At 36.7% G+C, this 13,607-nt stretch overlaps 1 protein-coding gene across 3 annotated transcripts in view; it reads left to right on the plus strand.

The window, feature by feature from the left end:
• Window positions 1-13,607, plus strand: part of MAPKBP1 (mitogen-activated protein kinase binding protein 1) — an 83,616-nt gene that overhangs the window by 39,339 nt on the left and 30,670 nt on the right. The window lies entirely within an intron of this gene.

Here is a 13,607-nt window from a genome sequence, read left to right on the forward strand (position 1 = left end):
ATTCTCAGATGAAGAAATTGAAACTATTTCTAGTCATATGAAAAGATGCTCCAAGTCATTATTAATCAGAGAAATGCAAATTAAGACAACTCTAAGATACCACTACACACCTGTCAGATTGGCTAAGATGACAGGAAAAAATAATGATGATTGTTGGAGGGGATGTGGGAAAACTGGGACATTGATTCATTGTTGGTGGAGTTGTGAACGAATCCAACCATTTTGGAGAGTAGTTTGGAACTATGCTCAAAAAGTTATCAAACTGTGCATACCCTTTGATCCAGCAGTGTTACTACTGGGATTATATCCCAAAGAGATTATAAAGAAGGGAAAGGGACCTGTATGTGCACGAATGTTTGTGGCAGCCCTTTTTGTAGTGGCTAGAAACTGGAAACTGAATGGATGTCCATCAGTTGGAGAATGGCTGAATAAATTGTGGTATATGAATATTATGGAATATTACTGTTCTGTAAGAAATGACCAACAGGATGATTTCAGAAAGGCCTGGAGAGACTTACACGAACTGATGCTGAGTGAAATGAGCAGGACCAGGAGATCATTATATACTTCAACAACAATACTATATGATGACCAGTTCTGATGGACCAGGCCATCCTCAGCAACGAGATCAACCAAATCATTTCTAATGGAGCAGTAATGAACTGAACTAGCTATGCCCAGAAAAAGAACTCTGGGAGATGACTAAAAACCATTACATTGAATTCCCAATCCCTATATTTATGCACACCTGCATTTTTTATTTCCTTCACAAGCTAATTGTACAATATTTCAGAGTCTGATTCTTTTTGTACAGCAAAATAACGTTTTGGTCATGTATACTTATGGTGTATCTAATTTATATTTTAATATATTTAACATCTACTGGTCATCCTGCCATCTAGGGGAGGGGGTGGGGGGGTAAGAGGTGAAAAATTGGAACAAGAGGTTTGGCAATTGTTAATGCTGTAAAGTTACCCATGTATATATCCTGTAAATAAAAGGCTATTAAATTAAAAAAAAAAAAAAAAAAAAAGTGATTTGCCCAGGGTCACACAGCTAGGAAGTGTTGTGTCTGAGGACAGATTTGAACTCAGGTCCTTCTGACTTCAGGGCCAGTGCTTTATCCATATACCACTTAATTGCCCCCTCTAACATGTTTTTTGAAATGAATAGAGGGAGAAAAAAAATCCGGAGCATGAGTTTTGCAGGGGTGAGTGTTGAAAACTATCTTTGCATGTACTTTGAAAAATAAAAAGCTATTATAAAAAAAATAATTAACTTAGTAATGAATTCTTGATGTATTGGTCTTCAAGGATCATAAAGCATCAATTTTGTAAGTAATCAGTAAAGAATCAATAAAATCAGTTCAGTGATCTGAGATCTCATCAATATGAATAGCCTTAACTACCAACACATTGTACTTTCTCTACCATTCTGTATGTAGTCTTTGAAAATTGCAGTAGGTGAATAATGAATCACCTATGGCCAGCCTAAGAAGGAGCCTCACCAAAGTGGCTAGGTTAAATTTTGGTTAAAAGGAAAAGATACTAGCCCAAAATCAAATCTTTTCCAATATGCCAGTCTGCTAGAGCATTTTCTCTACTAAGAATAAAAACCAAGAGTCACTTGCATGCTTATGAAAAAAACAAATCTGAAGTAGAGATTTGGTATGGGTTGTGATAGGGAAAATACAGAAATAAATAAGGGATCAATACAACATGGTATCTATCTTTAACAAACATTATAATGCCGAAGAAACTGAGCAAGACAAGAGATTAGAGACCAATTCAATAGTTTATTAAATGGAGAGAAATACTGGGACCAATGGATCCATGTTGATCCCAGGGCTAGACGAGACTATCATCTCAAAGAGTGTATCTCCGAGTATTGGGGCAGCGAGCTTTTTATGGAATAACAAGAACAGTGACATAATGGAGGGACCTAGGTGGGGATAACCTAATAGAGAGAGGTTACTGATATTCTAATGACATCTAAAATGGATAAACTTTTATCTTGTCAAACATTAAGAGGGAAAAGTTATAACCTAAGGCAGAATAACTAAATAGGACAATTGGAGAAACTGGGTCACCACATTAAAAGGGAACTTGGCATAACAACATAGATTCCTAAATTTAGACAAATAATGTAAATAAATAATTATAAATTAAGATTTAGAGTTGGAAAGGAACCTTAGTCTGATTTCCACATTTCACTTTTGAGGAAAGTAGGGCCTGGAATGGGCTAACGATTTGTTCAGAGCCAGGCATGAAAGGCAGGCAGATTTGTGATTAAACCCAGGTACTCTTACTCTAAATCCATTGTGTTTAGAGAGGGTGTTAGCCCAGAGATAGAAGGTTTATTACGTTGCACCTCCTCCTGGGGTGGTTGTAAGCACCACATGAGATAATATTTTAAAGTGTTTCATGGGATCTGGCTCATGGTAGATGCTTAATAAATGCTTGTTTCTGGCCTTCTTCCTAACACTGACTTAATCTATTGAGCCTATTTTCATGGGTATTATCCAGTTAAGTCCCAGCTACCCCATGGAGTACGGCAGGAAGTAATTAGCTGTCACAGTATGTCAGGCTCTTTACTTGGACTCAGGAAGACCTGAGTTTGAATCATACCAGCCTTGTAATCCTGGACTTCAGTTCATGTTACAAGATGAAGGAATAAGACTTAATGGTTTCTGAGACTCCTTTCAGCTTAAAAATTTATAATATGAGTAATGAAGCTTCTTAGTTCTAATTTGCTGAAGGAAGATTTTGAATGTAACTGGTTCTAGCATAAGTCCACAGTGCTCCTCCCCTTCCCTGCCAGTCCTACATCGTATCCCCTACTCCCACCCTTCAATTTGCCAATTTCTCCTAAAACATTTTCTTCCAGTTGGCTCAGCATCAGAGGAAGAGACAGTTAAAATTAGGATTTGACTCTTCACCTACACATGGAGTTAGGTTATTGAACTTCCTAGGAATCATTTGACTCTACCTTCCTATCGATGAGGGAAGGTAGAACATCTGAGAATGTTGGCTTTCAAATAATAGCAGGCCTGGGCCTGTCCATTCAGAGAATCTTGAGGAAATTTTTGGCATAGTGGCTCCTAGTATCTGGCTTCAGGCTTGCAATATGTGATTCCTTTAAGAATTGAGACCAGAACTGCCAGGAACTTGATGATTGGCATTGCAGGAACCAGGGATCTCTTCCTATCTGGGAGCTTCGTGAATAAAAACTCAGCTTTTAGGTTCTGTCCTCCTTAGAAAGGCAACCTAAGCGCCAACATTACTGGAGGAACGAGGGCCCATGTGAGGATGACTGCTTAAGGAGTTTGGCAAGGTCAGGTAGATGTTATGGCTGAGGACCAGAAATGATGCAAACTGGAACCACACCCTCCTTTCCTCTAACAGACTGAGGATATTGGTCAAAGGTCATCAAATAAAGTTTATTAAATTCTTATATCAGCATGAAGATGTGGAAGCACATTAAGCTGCCATCAAGCAATTCTTCTTCTCATAGGAGGAAGTGAATAAGATGTTCTATGTGGGAAAAGGCACCTGCTAGAAGAGGTAGATTCTTTGCCATACCATTCCTATATCTTTCTTACAGTCTACAGAGTCACAGTCCTTGTGCCCTAGATTGAGAATATTTTAATGTGACGACCTATTCTTTTTAGTGTTGTAAGGTCTGGAGATAAGAGCACATTGTATGACTGTCATTTTTCAGTCTCTCATGTACCTGTGAGGTCTCTCCTTCCCTTGCCTCTTCAGCATACAATTGAGCATGAGAGAAGGAAAGAAAGTATTATTTTTTCTTTTCTGGCCATCTTCTCCTTTCCTCACTCCTTTCCCCAACTACTTGTGATTTTTATATATAAACAAATCTGACCTATCTTCCTCCTTCGACCATAGTTGGATACCAAAGGGGAATGAGTAAATCAACATGATTATGAAATACCAAAGGCTTCTTCCACATGAAATAAGTATCTACATTTCTCCCTATGGGCCATGTGGTGCCAGTATGGAGGCACTCAGTCTTAAGTATACAGGATATTGTATCCACCTTAACCAACCTTAAACTTTGACTATGTCACACAAGAACAAAAAAACAATATTTCTAAATTTTTTTGTTTAATATGCTTGATTTTACAAAAAGACAATAAATTCTTTATGTTATTAGTCTAAACTAATAAGAAGTGCATTAATTGCAGACCACTCTGGCCCAAGAACTTTGCTATGCAGATAAGTGTTCACTGGGGCCCCTTCTCTAAGGTTAAATATTTAACATTTTTATTAAATACTATTAAGTGGATATGTGTAATTAAATTTTCATAACTCTGAATTATCACATTAAGTCTTTGGTTCAAGTACAGGATTAAGAACCAGGATTCAAGGGGCAGCTAGGTGGCACAATGGATAGCTCACCAGCCTTTAAGTCAGGAGGACCTGAGTTCAAATATGCCCTCAGACACTAAACGCTCTGGCTGTGTGACCCTGGATAAGTCACTTAACCCCAATTGCTTTGAGGGAGGGAAGGGAAGAACCAGGATTCAATATCTTGATCCTGTAGCTCTAAAATCTAGTACTGTTTTTGCTATATTTAACTGCATTATTTTGGATTAGAAGAGTTAGAGATTAAGGAGAGGAGTACTTGTTAGAAGATTGTAGGAGGTTTTTAGTGGTAGAGGTGGGTAAAGGCTTTTTTTACTAGGATAGTAGGCATAATGAGAGATCTCATGGGCTTGAATTGATTTACTTAGAACTTGATATGACTTGATGTAATAGACAGGGATGAATTACAGATAACATTAATGTTTTGAATATGGGCAACAGTGAATAGTAGTACTGCAGATAGAAATAATAAAGTCAAAAGATGTGCAGATTTTGGGGAAAAGGACTAATTCTGATTTTGGAAGTGTTGAATTTGTTACCAGTTAAACATCCTAATAGTGATGTCCTATAAACTGTTAAGAGGTAAAAACCTAAAACTTAGGAGAAAGATCAGAGATGCAGATAATAAATTTGAGAATGGTTCTTAAAAGTATGGTCTCCCCTTCCTTGGCCCTAAATTGTTTGAGAGACCCTTTCAGGGATCTGCAGAGTCAAATCTTCATAATAATACTAAGATGTTTAGTTTCCAATATGGTAAATAGCACTAGACATAATCCATATAAAAATTCTTTGGGAGAATCATCAATTTTTTAAGAATGTAAAGGAATCTTGGTACCAAAAGTTTGAGAACCATTACCATAGAGATAATAGTTCTAATAGTGGAAGTAAATACGATTTCAGAGGGAGAAAGTATAGAGAGATGAGAAGAGCAGTAATGGGTCAACTGGTCCACAAATGATAGAACAGAAGCATACAGGTGCCAAGGTCACACGGCAAGTTAATCACAGTGCTGAGTTTAGAACCCAGTTCCTTCAACTCTATCCTTTCATCTCTATTCCTGTGGTAACTACTCTAGTACAGGCCTTCATTATCACTTGCCTGGACTATTTCTGTAGCTTCTTTCTTGTCTGTGTTCATTTTCTGCCCATTCTATCCTTCATTTTGTAGCCAGAATAGTCTGGCTATCTAATTTGGTTTCAGTGGCTCACTCTTGCCTATAAAGTAAAATTCAAACTCTTCTGCCTAGTATTCAAGACCCTCCCCAGCATGGTGTTGACCTCCCTTAAGTGCTCTGTGCCCCAGCCAAACTGAACAGTTCAGTCCTTTAAAGTGTACTCTATGTAGTCTCATATCTTTGTGTCATCACTTATACCTGGAAAGCTATCCCTGTCCTTTTAAGACCAATTGAAGTGCCATATTTTCCAGAAAGCCTTTCCTGACCTTATAAGTGACATGTTTGTAACCTTGTGGTGTGCTTTTTTTCTTTTAAAATTGTTTTATTTATATTTTTAATGTATCTTTGATATTTCTTAACTTCTGTTCTCCACTACCATGCCCAAACTTCTGTGATAATAAATCAAGTATAGCACTTGAATCTGAAAAATTATTCCTCATTGTACACTTTTAGTCTGTCATCTCTCTGTAAAAATGTGCTTCACTGATAGTCCTCTAACGTCATAATTGATCACTGCTTTGATCAAAGTTCTGAAGTTTTTCACAATTGTTTTCCTTTATGCAATTGTGGTCATTTGTCTTTTTCTAAAGCCCCTCAACCCAGAATGACGGTGTCTGAATGTAGAGGCTTGAAAAAGGAAAAGAGTTAATATGGGGTTGAAGATTGTCTGTACCATAGCTCATTTTCCAATAGAGGTTCTGATCATGCATGATCAGAAACAATGTTTCCACACTGTACTAAAGAACTGGCAACTGCTAAGTGTGAGCCAAGTAGTATCCCTGCCTTCATGAAGTTTTTATCAGCAAAGCTCAAAAATGAATTAAAAGAGTATGTATTAAAACCTTATGAAATAGTTGTAAATGGTGATTGCAGAACAAATAGGCAGAATAAATATGACTAGTCAGTGTTTCTGAGAGGCTGACAAAGACAACTACACTCGTGATGATGGTTTTTTAAAAATTATATTTTATTATTTTCAGTCAGCAAAATGTCTTCTCTGCCTTTCACCCTTGCTCCATTTTCTTCCCTTCCCCCCCAGCTGAGGAATATCAACTGCTTCCTCCTACCTCTCCTTGTTTGTATAGATAGAAGTATTTTTTGTTGTCCCTAGGAGTCATTGACTTCTATTTGGTTCATTTTAATTTTCAGCAATTTGTAATTTGGGTAAAGTTGTGCACCCTGATTGTGAGATGATTTTCTCTAATCTTCTTCCTTCCCCCCAAAGCCAGTATATTTCTCTTATCTTCCCTTTCTATTCTCTTCAAATCCTCAAGCCACTTCCAGGCCTTGTCCAATTAAACTCTCTTTACACCCCTTGAAAATGGAGTCATGTCATTGGGGACATAGTTTCATATTTCAATGTAAACACTTTATCCCTTATAATTGATTCATTTCTGTTTTTCTTGTTTACCATGAATGCTATATTTGAACTTCAGAGTTTTTCCCAGCTCTTTTTATCAGGAATACTAGTTTTGCTGGCTAAGTTACTCTTGGCTCTAAGCCTATATTCTTTGCCTTCTGAAATATTGTATTCCAAATTCTTCACTCCTTTCCAGTGGTGATTGCTAAACTTTGTGTTTCTGACTGTGGCTCCTTGATATTTGAAGTCTTTTTCTGTTTGCTTACAGTATTTTTTTTTCTTTGACCTGTAAGATCTGGATTTTTGGCTATGATATTCCTGGGAGTTTTCATTTGAAGATTTCTTTTCAGGATATGAATGGTTTACTACTTCTAGTTTCACTTTGCCCTTTGTTTCTGAGTTATCTGAGCAATTATTTCTTTTAAGATCCCTAGAAATATGATGTCTAGACTTTTTTTTTTCCAGTTATGGTATTTCAATAATCTTATAATTCTTAAATTTTTCTCCACAATCTGTTTTATAGGCCAATTGTTTTTGCTATAAAGTACCTTAAAGTTTCTTCTCTTTTTTAGTCTTTAAAATTTTTTTTAAAAGTATTTTTTGTTGTCTCTTGAAGTCATTGACTTCTATTTTGTCCATTCGAATTTTCAATGATTTGTAATTTGGGTAAAGTTTTATACTTCTCATTCCAAACTGTTAATTCCCTTTATAATTCTCTCCTCTATAACTCATTTCTTTTCTATTTTCTCCCTTTCTCTAAAGCACTTTAATTTCATTTTAAAAAACATTGTTTACTTCTTGCTTCATCTCTTCCAAGAATCTTCCAGGAACTTGGGCCCAGTTTGTGTTTTTCCTTGAGGCTTTGTTTCTAGATATTTGGGAGTCTTTCTCTTTTTCTGCATTTGTGTTTTTAGCTTCCCTGTCAATGTAATAATTCTTTATGAGTGGGAGGGAGAGGTCTGTGGACACTGGGATCAGGGTCTGGCTAAGAGCCCACAAAAAACACTCTAGCACCAGGGAAATGCTGTGAACTGGGCGTAAAATAAGGCCCCAGATCCATACTGGACCCTGGAGCAGAAAAAAAGGGTCTCTGTTCTAGCCTCCAGCCCAATATGAAGCCTGTAAAAGAATAACCAGGGCAAAAATTCCAGGCTAAAGGGAAACGTAAAATTCTGTCACTCTGAACCAGAACTTCCTGGCCAGCTTAGAAAGATTGAGTTTAGCAAGGGTTTACTGTTACTCAGATTTAAACTTAGTTCAAACCAAGGGAGTAGCACTCACTTTGCCTTGGATTAGACTAGAATCACTAAAAGCTTGTGGGTCTCTGGCCTGTCCCTGAAATCTTAGAATAACATAACACTCAATATCCCAAAAAAGCAAAATAGAACCTGCTCAGAACTTTCCTCTAGAAGTGTACAGGATCCAGCCTGTCTCAATCAGGAAGGAGGCTGGAAGAATGAGCAAATAAAACAAAAGTTTCACCCATAAAGAATTATGTTGGCAGAGAAGCTAAGGACACAAATGCAGAGAAAGAGAAGTAGTATTGCCATTATGTGTTTATATTTGTGTGACTCAGTCAAGAACATGTGAGATTTTTGTCTGTGTCTCCAAATAATAGCTTAAAACAGTGGGAAAGAGGCATCTAAGGAGTATAGCTCTTATTATATATAGCTTAGTGATGAAGTTGGAGGAATGGTCCATGGATGTGGAGAGCCCTGTGGAGCTTAACTACTTTTTGAGGCACATAGGAGATAGAAGAAAAGGGAGAACTTTGTAGAAGGAGTCAGCTGGTTTGGACTTCAAAGTACTTTTTGGTATTCTTGGGTACCTTTCTTTATAGTAGGTAAATTGTCTAATATTCATGGACCCGAGTAAAATCCCTACTCTAAAAGAAACCTACAGATTTTTTTAAAAATTTCTTTTTTAAATTTAGTCACAGTGCAGGTAAGCGTGGGATAATGTGTGTATGTTTTGTTGTTGTTGTTTGTTTGTTTTATTACTATTCTATGATTTAGGGACTATTCTCCAAACCAGTAATGTAGTGGATTATAGGAATATAAACCATTATTTTGGTGTTATTAGATGAGAAACCCATTGAAGAAAGGTACCTTGTGTTATCTCATATTTTATATTATGTTAAATTTTTTTGTTTACTTCAGGCTTAACACAGTGCTAGCAGAAATATGAAGCCTTTCTTGATAACCTTCAATTCTTAGCATTTCCCAACAGATTACTTTGTTTTCTCTTTGTATATATTTTGAATAATTTATCTGTGTGCAACTTGTTCCCTTTCCCCCCAGTGAAATGGAAATTTAAAAAATATTATATTGATATCTCATTTTTTATCAACTTGATTTCTCAATATTATCTATTTTCCCTCCCAGAGAATCATCCATTCTTAAAAAGAAAAAAAAGAGAAGAATTTTGAAATGGTTCAGCAAAAGTAACTAATACACATCAACTAAGTCCAATGTTATATATGAAGTCTAATAGTTCCATTTAGATGGGTTGAATATCCCAGATTTGATATTGGCACAAAATAAGAAACTTAACAATCTAACAGCAAAAGGCATTTTTCTTACCTCCAACAGAAGGACATTCAGAGCCCGGGGAGGATGTGAAGTCTGGGTTAGCTCCCTGGAGTCCTCAGAATTACCCAGAGTCAGGATAAGCAAAAGTCCTTGTTCTTTGGGGGAGAAGTGAAGGGGATCGACAAAACTGCCACGCACTCTCCAGTGACCAACCTCTCTTCTCCTCATCCTCCTCCAAAGTGACTCTGGCTTGTCTTACTCCACCCCCTAATACCTCCTGTATACCTATCTGTATACACCAAAAGATAGAGCCAGTGCACCTATTCAGAGTTTCAGCCCTTTACAAGAGAGTATTCACAGAATCTAGACTCAGCTGAGCATTATCCTTCCTATGTTAGTTTGGTCATAGTCTTTGTTTGGAAGCATGAGTGGAGCTGGGGACCCTTGACTGTTTTTGTACTTTGGGGATCAGGCAGCCTTGAATTGCACAGCTAGAGCCTTAGTCTCCCTGGATTATCTAAATCTTGAAGATGGTTTCATTCCCTTTTAAAGAAAAAGTAGTCTAACAATAGTTTCTTACCTTTGCAAAATAATGAGGAAGGTTCATTCTCATATCTTCCTTTGTGACTGACTGAATTTGATAGTTATAATTTTGGAATATTCTGTGTAAATTATTGTTGTTTCCATTTGTGTTATTGTAGTTATGTATATTATGTTTCTGGTTCTGCTGATTTTACTTTATATCAGCTCATATTTCTCTGTGTTCTTCAAATTCATGGTTTCCCACAGTATAGTATTATTCCATTGAATTAATATGTCATTTGTTTAGTTATTCCTCAGTCAGTGGATATCTATTTTGTTTCCATTCTTTGCCACTATTAAAAAATGTTGCTATAAATGTTTGGTGTATATGAGACTTTTGGCTTTTTTTTTTAATTGACCTTCTTGGGTATGTGAAGAATGTAAGCCACTTGAGAGCAGGGATTGTTTTCATTTTTGTCTCTGTATGCCTATTGTTTAAAACAGTGCCAGGAACATGCTAGGTATTTAATATATGCTTGTTGGATTGACTGTTTCTCAGTATGACTAGCTGACCGTTTTCCTTGAATAGTGTCTTAGAATAGCCTTATTAGAAAAAAAAAATAATTAAAAGAGAAAAAAAATCTGTATATTCATTCTGTTTTCTGCCCAATCTCCTGAAACTTTTGATTATTGACCTTAATTTAGTAAGGAAGAGACCCCAGCCAATTCCCATACATATTCCCAATACATATTTTCCACAGCTGCCATTCTCCTGAAGCAGAACATATGGGATTTAGGACTGTTCTTCATATTACTTTCTAAGCTTACCTTTTTGTCCAGAAGTAATCTCAGTTCTTCCTTCTCTAATAAATATATTCCGAGGAAGGAAAAAAAAAAGCAACTTTGCAGATGCACTAAGGACTGAGGTAGTAGAGATAAGAGCATCTGCTCTGGAGCTTGTGTAGGCCCCAGTTCCCTAAATTGTTTTTGATAGAAGCCAGAGGAAAAAGATTTCTGTTGCTGTCCTGTTGTACTGACTTACTGTAGGTTCTTTATAATAGTTTATTTTTTGCTTCCCTGGTGATGCTTATCACTACATGGTATCAAAAAAAAAACCCGACCTGCTAGGTAGTAGTAAGAATTGCTTTTCCTCTTGATCTTAGACTCTCACAATCTGAGATAACCTTTGTCAGAATGACACCCTATACAAAATGTGGATATGGTAGTCCTCCCAAGTGTTCCTTCTTCAGTCCCATCTTTTAAATCAAATCTTTGTGTATGATATACTGGAGACAGGAGCAGGTCTGGGATGACTAAAAGCAAAAGAAAGCATAAAAGAAAGAATGGGGCCAGGGGAATAAGAAAAGATAAATGGGTTAGAGAACTGTACGAAGAAAGAAGAGTTATGATGTGACTAAGGGTTAAGTCATTGCTAAACAATATGACAACTCTGAGCAAATCCATATTAGTAAAACATAATAGATGCTTAATACATATTTGTTGTTCTTCCTTTCCCTCTCCTCCATAAAGACCATAAATCTCAACACCTCTAGCTAGAGAAAATTACCTTTTAGAGGTAAATTCTTCAGTTGTCTTTCAGATTAGTTTACCCCCTATGCTTAATTTGGTTTTTAGATTAGAAGCATCCATTTAAAAAGTTATTAAACAGTGATTATATTAGATAGCAACTTTTATCTGTTAAGGTTCACATCAAACAGTAATGATATTAATTTTTTGGACTACTATTAGTTTCTGGTTGGCTTTTGCTTTTTTTCTTCACCATTCCTGATTTTGCAGGAATTGTGTTCATTTTTGTCAACCAGTTCTGGGGATCCTGCAGCTACAAATTAAATGACAAAAGGAGGAAGAAGGTATTTTGGGTCCCAGGATCCTACAGGAAATTAGACAAACTTCCAGTGCTTAACTCCTTGATTGTCCAAGAAGTTTCTCTGCCTTGCTGCCTCACTCCCTGTGGCTCTGGAAAAATTCTCTAGATTAAGTTCCATCAAGTTTTAATGCTTGGACATAGAAGTTATATCTGTGGCTAGAGAAAATACTTTTACTACTATTAAGGATGTTTAGTCCTATTTGAAACCACTATAGATAGGATGCATCCTTGTCTGGACTTACCTAGAGCCACATGGAACCAAAGATTCTTATATTTAAAATCTTAGGAACTAGGACAATAGCAGAGGAATATCAAGAAGCAAGCAAGTGATAATCTTTTCTGTCTTCATGCTTCCCATCCTTTTTTCATCATGAGCCATTTATTAGTTCTGCCTCTAATCCACTTCATGAGCCACAAGAGAAGATGTGTGATGGGTTGCCCATGCCCTTTCTTGGAACATAGAGTAAGCACATACCATTCTTTGCTTTAATTGCTTCCTAGCCTTAATCACTGAATAGATGCGGCCTCAGTCAAACATACCTATTAAAGATCTTAGCTTGAAAAGGCCAGTCTCCCATTGCATCCAGGGCCATCTCCAGTCATCCTCATCTGACCACTGGACCCAGATGTATCTGAAGGGAAAGGGAAGCAGGTGATCTTGCACAGCCTTTCCTCACTTAAATTTAATTTACTTGCTTGTCAGGGCATCATCTCTCTAATGTCATTCCACTTTGAGAATGAAAGGCAAACAACAACATAACTACAAGTATGTGTGGATCCAAGCATGTGGGTGGATGACCATTTGAGGTCCAACCTTTGCCTGTAGTATTTATCAATCAGTGAGTCATCAAGCATTATTTATTAAACTCTTCCTCTGTTACATTCACTGTGCCTGGTACTATACCTGGAAATGCAAAGAAAAACAAAAACTATCCCTGCTTTCAAGGATCTCACATTCTAATAGAGGGTGACAATGCTTAGGTGACTAGATAGATCTAAGAAATAAATAAAATAGGTAGAATGTAATCTCAAAAAAGAGAGAGGCTTGGGAAAGGCTTGTAGAAAGTAGAGTTTGAACTGAGCTTTTTTTTTTTAATAGCATTTAATTTTTTTTTACCAATTCCATGTAAAGATAGTTTTCAACATTCATTTTTGTAAGATTTCAAGTTCTCAATTTTATTCCCTCCTACCCAAGATAGCTAGCAATCTGATATAGATTATATGTGTACAGTCATTTTCAACATATTTCCATATTAGGCATGTTGTGAAAGAAAAATCAGAACAAAAGGGAAAAACTATGAGAGGGAAAAAGAAATGAAAATACTATCCTTCAATCCAAATTCAGGCTCTATAGTTCTTTCTCCAGAAATGAATAGCATTTTCCATCCCAAGTCTATTGGAATTGCCTTGGATCACTATATTGCTGAGAAGAGCTAAATCTTATCAGGTTATCATCACACCGTGTTGTTATTACTGTCTGCGATATTCTTCTGGTTCTGTTGTGCTGAGTCTTGAAGGAAGCCAGAGGCAAAGGTGAGGAGAAAGGTCAAGGCATAGCTGGATTGTAGAGTGCATGGAAGAAAGGAAAGGGTATGAAAGCTGGAAAGGGGCTAGGTTACAAAGAACTTTAACACTGAACAACAGTTGTTTATATTTGATCCTAGAAATAATAGGGAGCCACTGGAATTTGTTGAGTAGTGGTATTATATTGGTAGTTGAGTGGATTGATGTGGAGATACACTTTAGG

The sequence above is a fragment of the Sarcophilus harrisii genome, chromosome 2 (genome assembly GCF_902635505.1).
Source record: "Sarcophilus harrisii chromosome 2, mSarHar1.11, whole genome shotgun sequence".
Taxonomy (NCBI): domain Eukaryota; kingdom Metazoa; phylum Chordata; class Mammalia; order Dasyuromorphia; family Dasyuridae; genus Sarcophilus; species Sarcophilus harrisii.